The following is a 9,855-nucleotide window of genomic DNA, read 5'->3' on the forward strand; positions in this document are numbered from 1 at the left end:
TAGCTTCAATTGACTCATGATTTCAACAGTGAAAATACTAAATTCTCCACAAAACCCCTCTGATCTATAATGAGCATTTACAAACGAAAGATTTGGAATAGCATATGTAACCGAACAATTGTTTTCAATTAGATCATCATCAGGCTTTACTCTAATATACATGAATATTTATACGAAAATGTTAAACCAGTCATGGCAATTTGAGTTAATAATCACAATGAAATAGATTACATCACCGCGTATAATAGTTAACAGAGTGTGAAGACAGGTGTACTGATAGTAGTAAGAGCATTAAACTACGATAATAAAAGTCTTATCAATAGTTAAATATTGGAAAACATTGGAGATCAAACTAAGGATTTATCATTATCTGATTATGGCCTCAATACTTTGACTTTTATCCTGTATAGACTTAATGTTACTCATTACAGATAAATCTTAAATTGCAACCGTATAATCATTCAGTATTTAATCATTTTCTGCTATTCTTCAATGAGTCTATGTTCTTTTTTAAAATGTGAATCTACTTTAACATTTACTTATATTTAGATGAATAGTTAATTTTGGTGTTGTTCACTTGTATTTTCCCATTGTTATTTAAGAGTGCAATTGATCAGTCTCTTGTTGGTATATGTGAGTCCTGTGCGAACTGCCTCGATATTGCCTGAACTCACAAGCTTTTTATTAACAAAGATGGATAGTGGCTAGCAGTTGAATCTAGGATGCACGTTTCGTCCTAAGTGGATAACGCTATGGGATTTGAAGCGAAAGGTACTGGGTTCGAGTCTCACAATGAACATCAACTCTGAGATGTAGGTACATCCAGATGACGAGTTCCAAATAATACGAAACGCGGGTCGTGGATTTCACTGCTAGCCACTATACATCTTTGCTTATAGAAACTAATATTGTTTGTTCATAAGTTTATCATATAACTAAGTAACTACTCATCTTATATAAGTAATATAGCATGCATATTTCATAAATTTTTTGATTTAAAAAAACAAAACAAAGTTAATCATTTAATAAATACTTACTCTCATTATATATAAATAGAATTAATAATTATTTATTTGATTAATAATTAATTATATAATATTCCATTAGTAATAAACTATTTTCTTCCCCCCTTTTAATAAATCAATAATTAATGAACTTTCAAAATATGAAATCTATGAAATATAACAATGATATCAATGAATGATCTTTTATGATCTGTTAATTTATCGAAAAACAATATTCTTTGTTGAAATCTTGATCTTTGAATATGATCGGGATCTAATAATTTATCGAAAAGTAATATTCTTCCTTCAAAACTTGATCCTTGAATATGATCGGGATCTAATAATTTATCGAAAAGTAATATTCTTCCTTCAAATCTTAATCTTTGAATATGATCGGGATCTGTTAATTTATCGAAAAGAATATTCTTCCTTCAAATCTTGATCTTTGTAAATGATAGGGATCTGTTAGTTTATCGAAAAAGAATATTCTTCCTTCAAATCTTAATCTTTGAATATGATCGAGATCTGTTAAATTATCGAAAAATAAAATTTTTTGTTCAAATCTTGATCTTTTAATATAATGAGGATCTGTTAATTTATTGAAAAGAATAGTCTTTGTTCAGATCTTGATCTTTGAATATGATCGAGATCTGTTAATTTTGTACATTTCTATGTATCAATAAATTAATATAATAATTTTTTTCAAAGGAATAAATATCATAATTCATAGAGTTAAACTATACTTATATATACTGGTTATTAGTTTAAGTGATAGAAATTATAATAGTTATTTGATTGGATATATAAAATTATCAATGGTACATAGATGGGTAGACAGACAATATATATAATTAAGTGTATAAGATGAATAACCAGTTACATAAGAGGTATACAATTAAATAAGTTGAAAACTAATCGGTTAATTTTAAATTCACTTGGTATTGTTTGTTTAGATCTTCCCGTTGATGTTTACGACTGCAATTGATCAGTCTCTTGTTGGCAAATGTGCATCCTGTGCGTATTGCCTCGATAAAGCCTTAATTCACAAGCATTACAAGCAAGAGACTAATCAATTGCAGTCCTAAAAATCAACGGGAAGATTCAAACAAACAATACCAAGTGAATTTAAACTTCATCCCATTGCACAAGCAAGTAGCTATCAGGACTCAGTAGCTGAGTGGACAAAGCGATGGCGTTTGAAGCAAAAGGTACTGATTTCGAGTCCCAGAGTGAAAATCAACTCTGAGATGCAGGTACATCCAGCTGACGAATCCCAAACAGGACGAAACGTGCATCCTAAATTCCACTGCTAGCCACTATCCATATTTGCTTATAATTGGTTAATTTTATTTTTACATTATATATTTAAATACTATAATTGGTTGTTAGATTGTGTTCCCATAATCTAAATGAATCACTAAGTGGAAAGTGATCTGATCAATCAATCTGATATGTTCTCAATGTTATGAAATATCTATCTTTTGTCATTTCAATTTATTCTATCATAGTATATATTGGATATTTAATCTGCATTGGAATCGATTTATTTTTTATCACATATAGATTCAAATATCTTTGTTAGTGACATATGACTATAAATTTATTTCATGTTTCTTTGCTATCATCAAGAAGAGGTTCTTAAAAAAGTTATCTAAATTGATTGTTACACTTTTAGAACGGGGGGGGGTCATCGGCCTCGTGACTTCCGAAAAATCTCGGCTTTCATCATGAGGCATCATAATTCTTCCGTCAACTGCAAGGGCAGAGTTTAAATAGTTCGAATATTTTTTTCTGGTTAGCGTTTTTTAGCGAGTTAGTTTTCTACGGGATGGGGTCGCTAACCCCATGCCCAACCCCTCCTCTTTTCCCCGGGCTTGGGACCGGCAGTAGCCGCTGGCGGAGCTGCAGGCGGAGTTACTACACTTTCATCTTACATCAAATTTACTTTCAAAACGGAAAATAAACTTGATGAACAGTTAACATACTTTGAAATGCTTTAGTTCGTACAATCGGTTCGATCCCCTTCATATTAACGCAGAAGTATATCTACAGATTACCTTGTGTCGATTTCGATGCTTTTTATATTGAAGAGTGACCTCTTGAAATCTTGGCTCGAACCAAAGAACACAAAATACTACCTATTAATTTTGTGAAACTAAATAAAACGTAAAATGAAATAGGTATTACCAGTGCAAGACATCTTCAGTCCAATTTGGACCATTTATCCAAGCTAGCATATTCAATCCTATTAACATTTTACACCATTATTATAAATACAAATTCAACTCTACCATTTCACACTACATATATCACACTTTTCACATATATTGACTTGTACACAAATATACAAGTATATCATACAAAAATCATTTTATTCCGTGTGGCATGACACTGAACTAATCAGACCTGTTTGCTAATTATACTAAATACTTTTAATATCAGAAGGGATTTTGTGGATATTATAGTAATTTTAATAGTTGAGATCATGAATCAATGTAAGCTAGACCACCATGGAAAACCTGGAAGCACTGGACGACCGTTTCGTCCTATTGTGGAACTCCTCAACAGTGCGCATCCACGATCACGCCTCGTGAGATTTGAACCCAGAACCTATCAGTCTCGCGCGCGAACGCTTAACATCTAGACCACTGAGCCTGATGCGCACTGCTGAGGAGTCTCACAATAGGACGAAACGGCCGTCCAGTGCTTCCAGGTTTTCCATGGTTGTCTAGCTTCAACTGATTCATGACCTCAACTGTTAAATACTTTTACTTTGTTTTCCTGTCTCACTCAAACTTGTATTAAATTAATTTGTTTATTAATTGATTCTCTGAAGAAGTGGCTTACACTGGTTCACAATACGTCAGCAATTTTTCTTTTCTAATCGTTGGAATATCACTAATATGTCTTTTCTTAAATTATATTGTGTTATTTTTATCAAACAAAGTCATTAGTACTTGAATAGTAAAATTTGTTATTCGACTTAGGTTAGCTCGTGATTTCAATCGAATTCAATGATTTCAACAACCCCTTAATGACAATTATCAAATACTCAATGATGACTAGCTTCGAGCGGAAATTTCCAGAGTCTCAGTGTATCACCAGTGATCCATTCGTTGTGATGGTGCTTCTTTTGGCCCAGAATCTCATCACATGTTGAAGTTATTGTCTCGCTGATCCCCTTTAAGGTGCTCTCCATAGTAGTTCCGTCTCCATTAGGTATGTCATGCAAGGGCTGGAAGTTATTGCTGTGGGCTATCTTGAATTTGTTGAGTTTGTCAGTATCCCGAAGAAAAGACGTATTAAACTTTTTTGATACTGTCCGCCCCGTTGTCCAATGCTTCTTAAGTTTTAATTTCATCTTGGCGACCAGCAAGTGACGATCTGATGCCATATCAGCTCCTCTCCTGGTCCTCACATCCTCCATCGTCCTCCTGAACTTCTTGTTGATGCAGATATGGTCAACCTGATTCTGCATAGTGTGATTCGGTAAAGTCCATGTGGCTTTGTGCATGCATTTGTGTGGAGATATGGTAGCGACTTATGACCAGTTCATTGAAGGCACATAGGTTTGCAAATCTCACACCATTTTCGTTCCTTTCTCCCAGTTCATGTCGTCCCATGACATCTTCATATCCAGTGTTTTCCATTCGAACCTTGGCATTTAAATCTTCAATCAGAATGTTCAGGTCCTTGGTTGGGCACTTCTTGACGATCGACTGCAGCCTACCGTAGAATTGATCTTTAACCTCTTCGTTGTAGTCGTTGGTAGGCGCATAGCATTGGATGACGTTCATTGTAATGCCCTCTTTCTTTGTTTAGAAGGAGGCTTTGATGATAACTGGTCTATCGGATTCCCATCCTACAAGTGGTTTTTGTGCCTGTTTGAACAGCATCAGTGCAAATCCTTGTGTATGTGGGGCATTTTATTCTTTACGGCTGAAGAATAACAACAGCTCTCCTGAAGATAGCCTTTGTTGTCTAACCTGCGTCCAACGTGTTTCACTGATTCCAAGCATCTCCATGCTGTATCTTTTCATTTCTGCAGCATTGTACCAACATTCCATGTACCTAAATTAATGATTACTCTCGTTGTCAGAAGGGGTATCAGCCTCGTGACTTCCGAAGGAACTCGGCTTTTATTATGAGACATCATAACTCTTCTAAATGAAGACCTGATAACTATCAGTTCATAGTTCAAGTAGTTTGAATATTTTTTTTCGAATTAGCGTTTACTTAAAGAGTTAGTTTCATACGCGAATGGAGACACTAACCCCATACCCAACTCTTCTTCTTTATCCGGACATGAACTAGCAGTAGCGACTCTAAAATAAATAGTTCTGTAAGTCTTCAATATTGATGGCTACTTCGTTAGCTTTATTAAACGTACCCTAGCTGAATGCACTCAGTCGAGAATACGCACCAGATCATCATTGGATACGCGATGCTACGCAACTCTTGCAACAACTAGTCAGCTTAGACCTTATGCTGCTCGATATATCGACCATCTTCCAATTATATCTTCGAAATGTTTCAATGCTGGCTTCTAGTTTTCCTGGTTTTGAGATCCTCGACTATAACAGTGTCACAGACAAAAGCGTTGTCAAGCCCTGAACATCCATGACATTTCAATTAATGAGGCCGACGTGTTCAGGTACGCCAAGCGATAAACTGTGCGTATATTTGTTGTCTCAACATTGTATATATTCTTTTGCATATAGCGATATTATTTTTGTGTCCTCAGATTTGTCTGCATATTTATTCTTAATATATCTGGACACACATCTAAACGTTTAAAGAATCAGACTCTCACACCCTCCACATTGCACCTATGCAACTCCGGACGGACAACATCGAAGCCTGGTACTGCTGTTCAGAAACTGATTTCCACGGCCATTGCATAACAGACCCAAACCTTCTTGGTGGTAAAGGCTTTTTCATGTGACTTCAACAGTCACATCACACCCAATAAGTTTACAATAAATGCTTCCAAACGTCATGACACCTTTAAAAATGTCATACCTAAACGTGAAGGACTGAACAATCGATAAAAACCAGGACAGTTGTTCCACAATATGGAATTGCCACACGGTTCAGCAATAGATATATTGCTACATGTGAGATAAATCATACTTTAGTGAAAAAAGACTTAGCGAGGACAACTACTTTTCGTTAAGGAAAAAAGTACAGAGCGCTCTGGTAAAACGGGACAACAATACATACTTCATTTGCAAATCTTTATTTCACTGCTCTTTACATCCTTCATGATTCTGTAATTCTCAATCCCTTTTTGTTTCTCCTCCCGTTTTCTTTAGTTCAATCTTCTGAGCCTTCTTTTGACAGGTAGTCCATTTCTGATTGGTGTAACATAATGCTTGTGCCGACCGACATGTGCAACATGCGTCGCAGTGCTATTGATTCTTCCGATACGTTCATCATAACCTCAAATGATCCAAAACACCCCAAAGAAGTATATCACGAAAAAGATCTATTTCTGGAACTTGAGAAGCAGATAACCCTGTCTTGTGTTGATGGCAGAACACCTATGCTAAATCTTCAGAAAATTGCAAGAAACCCTGAGGTTTCCCTAACTCCGAATATACTGTCACAACAAACCTTTCGAGAAAGTACCCTGCCAGGATGCGTTAACAACAACGGAAGCTAGTGTATATGGTCTTCTTAAATATATCACTAATGTGGTGATGAAACGTCTCTAACTCTTCGTCTGTGGAGCAAGTGTTAGCGTCCTTACGGCACCCCAGCACCTATAATTCTCTGCACCTCGGCAAATCATCGGTGATGGATCATGCCAACAAGGACATTAGTTTATTATAATACACAACCCAGTTATTCATAAAAGTTACCTTGGTTGAAGTGAGTAAACTGTGAAACTTCTCATAAACTGTGACGGTAACGTCGCTTTCTACAGAACCTTCCAGGAGAGGGTTGGAAGCTTGTTTTCATTTCGTTGGTAACAAAAAGTACTACTCAAGATATTAGGCGCGTTTTAAAAAACTGAAGTTATTTTCTACCCGTTGTGAAATAACTTCGCTATTATGTATTTAATGCATCACAAGAATATTCCGTTGACTTCAGATATTTCGGTTAAGAATCGGAATTTTCTTAAAATTCTTATGTGGTACTTTTTTAGTTATCATAGAAGTGATTATGTAATGTAGTTTGCCGATTTCTTCTCCTTCAAATGATTTTAAAATGGTTGGTTTTACTCGGAAATTTGTACATCCAAAGTGTTTCTCCCTGTAGAGAGAACGACGATGTGATGAGTGCAAAAAGTGGATTCACAAGATATGGATTCGTTTAAACCCCATCACAGTCTAAAGATGCTCGAAGCTTAGCCCCACTTGTGATATGTTTGCAGAGATCACGAGATCACTTAACTCAGCGAAACAATGACAAGATAAGTTAACTATTCCGAAGCGTCACAGATCCGCTAACTCGAGGAAGAAGTTCAGGTTCAGAATAGGGGAATTATATTCCATAGGAAGCCATAAGCACAAACAGCAACAAGCACAAATTAAGCGTGCATATACAGCTTGAAAACGTCCTTGAGAATCGTCACTAAACAGTACATTAAAAGAAACAACGAACCATTGACATTCGGGTACTTCCAAGTGAGAAATAAAATCTGAAGGCAAAAGTGGGAAACTCAAACTTCTAAAATAAAAATAAGATGTTTACTAAGAGACTTCTGGGGATTTAACACTTCAAAAACTCTGGCTTTGTATGTTTTGCCGTTCGAGCAACTATACATCTGGAGTTAGCCAGCAAGAAATTTGGCAATGGCTGGACTCGTAAGGTGATACTGAAAGCGAAGATTATGTCAGTATATTGAGTGCTGTTACAGGACGAGCCGAACGTTCGGCTGTGAAACGTGAAATAGTAAATTTATCTTTTGAGACAAGTAAAGGGTGAGGTGCCACAAGATATCCATGATCATGACTTTAGAGTAGTACTGGAAGACCGAGATAAGTACTACAGTGACCTTTACATCTAGTGATTTTTTGTAACAAAAAATTAAAGATCACATATTTTTCCTAGTTGTCACACTTTATATGTAACCACATTTATATTCAATATCTATTGTTTTTCTGTATCAATAGTAAAGAAACGAATACTTTTGTTTGGATATATATAACTCTTATTAACTGCCGCGGTTCTTAAAATATAAACGTTGTATCCACCGTCTATTCTTCTGCTTTAACAGCCACGGCCTTTGATTGAAGATTATAATAGTATTATAACATCCTTTTAGGCCTTTCCACACTACGTTGGAGCTTTGGCCCGGATCATTATTGAATAGTACTACTGGATTTAGTCTTCTTCATTTTGCTGTTGGTGGCATCAAGTGCAGAGGAACCTTTGTTAACCAAGTGAACTTATTTGTGGTTGTTATCTCAGAAAGTAGCTTACAATGAACATTTATTTCATAACACTGTTACCATTTTGTTGCTCAATATACCTTTTTATAATTTAACTGTAATTTGTTACCTTTTGCGCTACTCATAGACATACGCTTAGATCTGTAGTGTTAATTCCTTTGGTATATTGTTAGTAACTTTGCGTGTTGTTATATTTTAACTAAGCTCTTTCGCTGGGATCCACCACAGTACCTCGCCGTCTTAAGTGGTCCTGATGTGGCTACTCCAATTGACAGGAAATCAGCGTTGGTATGGAAACAAAGGAGAGAAGGAAATGTGACCACAAACAGCACCTATTTGGTTTATCATTCTTCGGCATACTGACACTCCGAGTCACAGAATACCCCGCCAAGTTCCCAAAGTAAAACTAGATTTAACCCTAGCGTGGTTGGGAAAGGCTTGATATCATAAAATATCATTGTGAGTAATTTGCTCGAATCGAAAGTCTTTGATCCGCAAACAACTAAGGAAAAGCTCTCAGTAGTTAACAAATAGGAAATAACTATTAAAAGCAGCGAATACGACTTTGAAAGAAATCAAACCCGTCTCTGGTCTAGTTATTTAGAAGCCGGAAGAGTAAAAATTTACCCTGGTAGAAAGCATGCACACGACTGAAGTTTGTGGAATCTGCCATCGGAGGTAGAGTTCTCAGTTAAACGTAATACTAAAGTAATAAAACTCGGTAGGCGAATTGGAGGCGAGACTCAACGATGAAGGATCTTGAATTAAGTACTCGGAAGTTACGAATAAAGGGACGTCATACTAAATATCGCATTACAAAACTCGTAACTCAAACGTCTGACTCCTACCAGATTAATCATTTAGGGTTTGAATCAAACAGGCCATTAGCCCTCCTAGGTCAAAAACGTGGTAGAAAAATAGAGAAACAAACCTCAGGTCCCAGGGTTTTCGGATAGTCGTGTCTTGGAAGCCAATCCTTTCAGAACGTCTATGGGTAGAACAGATGATCCTCAAACAACTTAAATGTGTGCTACACAAATCATCATAGTCTTAGAGATAAAACATCGGAGTTAAGTTTGATGGTGGGTGAATTAAGCCCGATTTAATTGTTGCCACAGGAACATAGCTCAGTCTATCCCCCAATCTATGCAAAAAACATCTCGATTAGGAGCGATAGGGTTATAAGTCTCATGGGAGAAGGCATAAAGTTATATTTCATGTATCATTCTCGTTTGCAACCGAGCACACCGGAGGTGCACGATAATGGTGCACTTGAGATAGGTTGTTTTGCAGTTCACTCTAGACATGAGTTAGCAACTACAGAAGGAGTATATTGTAGTCCGTGTTATCTCGTTGGTGGCTTTGTCTTCAGTCGTATCTGCTCTTGGAGTAAGGTTCATTAATATTTCATCATTGAAAATTTGAACGCGCCTCAAATAAACCAGATAGAG

The sequence above is a fragment of the Schistosoma mansoni genome, assembly GCF_000237925.1.
Source record: "Schistosoma mansoni, WGS project CABG00000000 data, supercontig 0151, strain Puerto Rico, whole genome shotgun sequence".
NCBI lineage: Eukaryota > Metazoa > Platyhelminthes > Trematoda > Strigeidida > Schistosomatidae > Schistosoma > Schistosoma mansoni.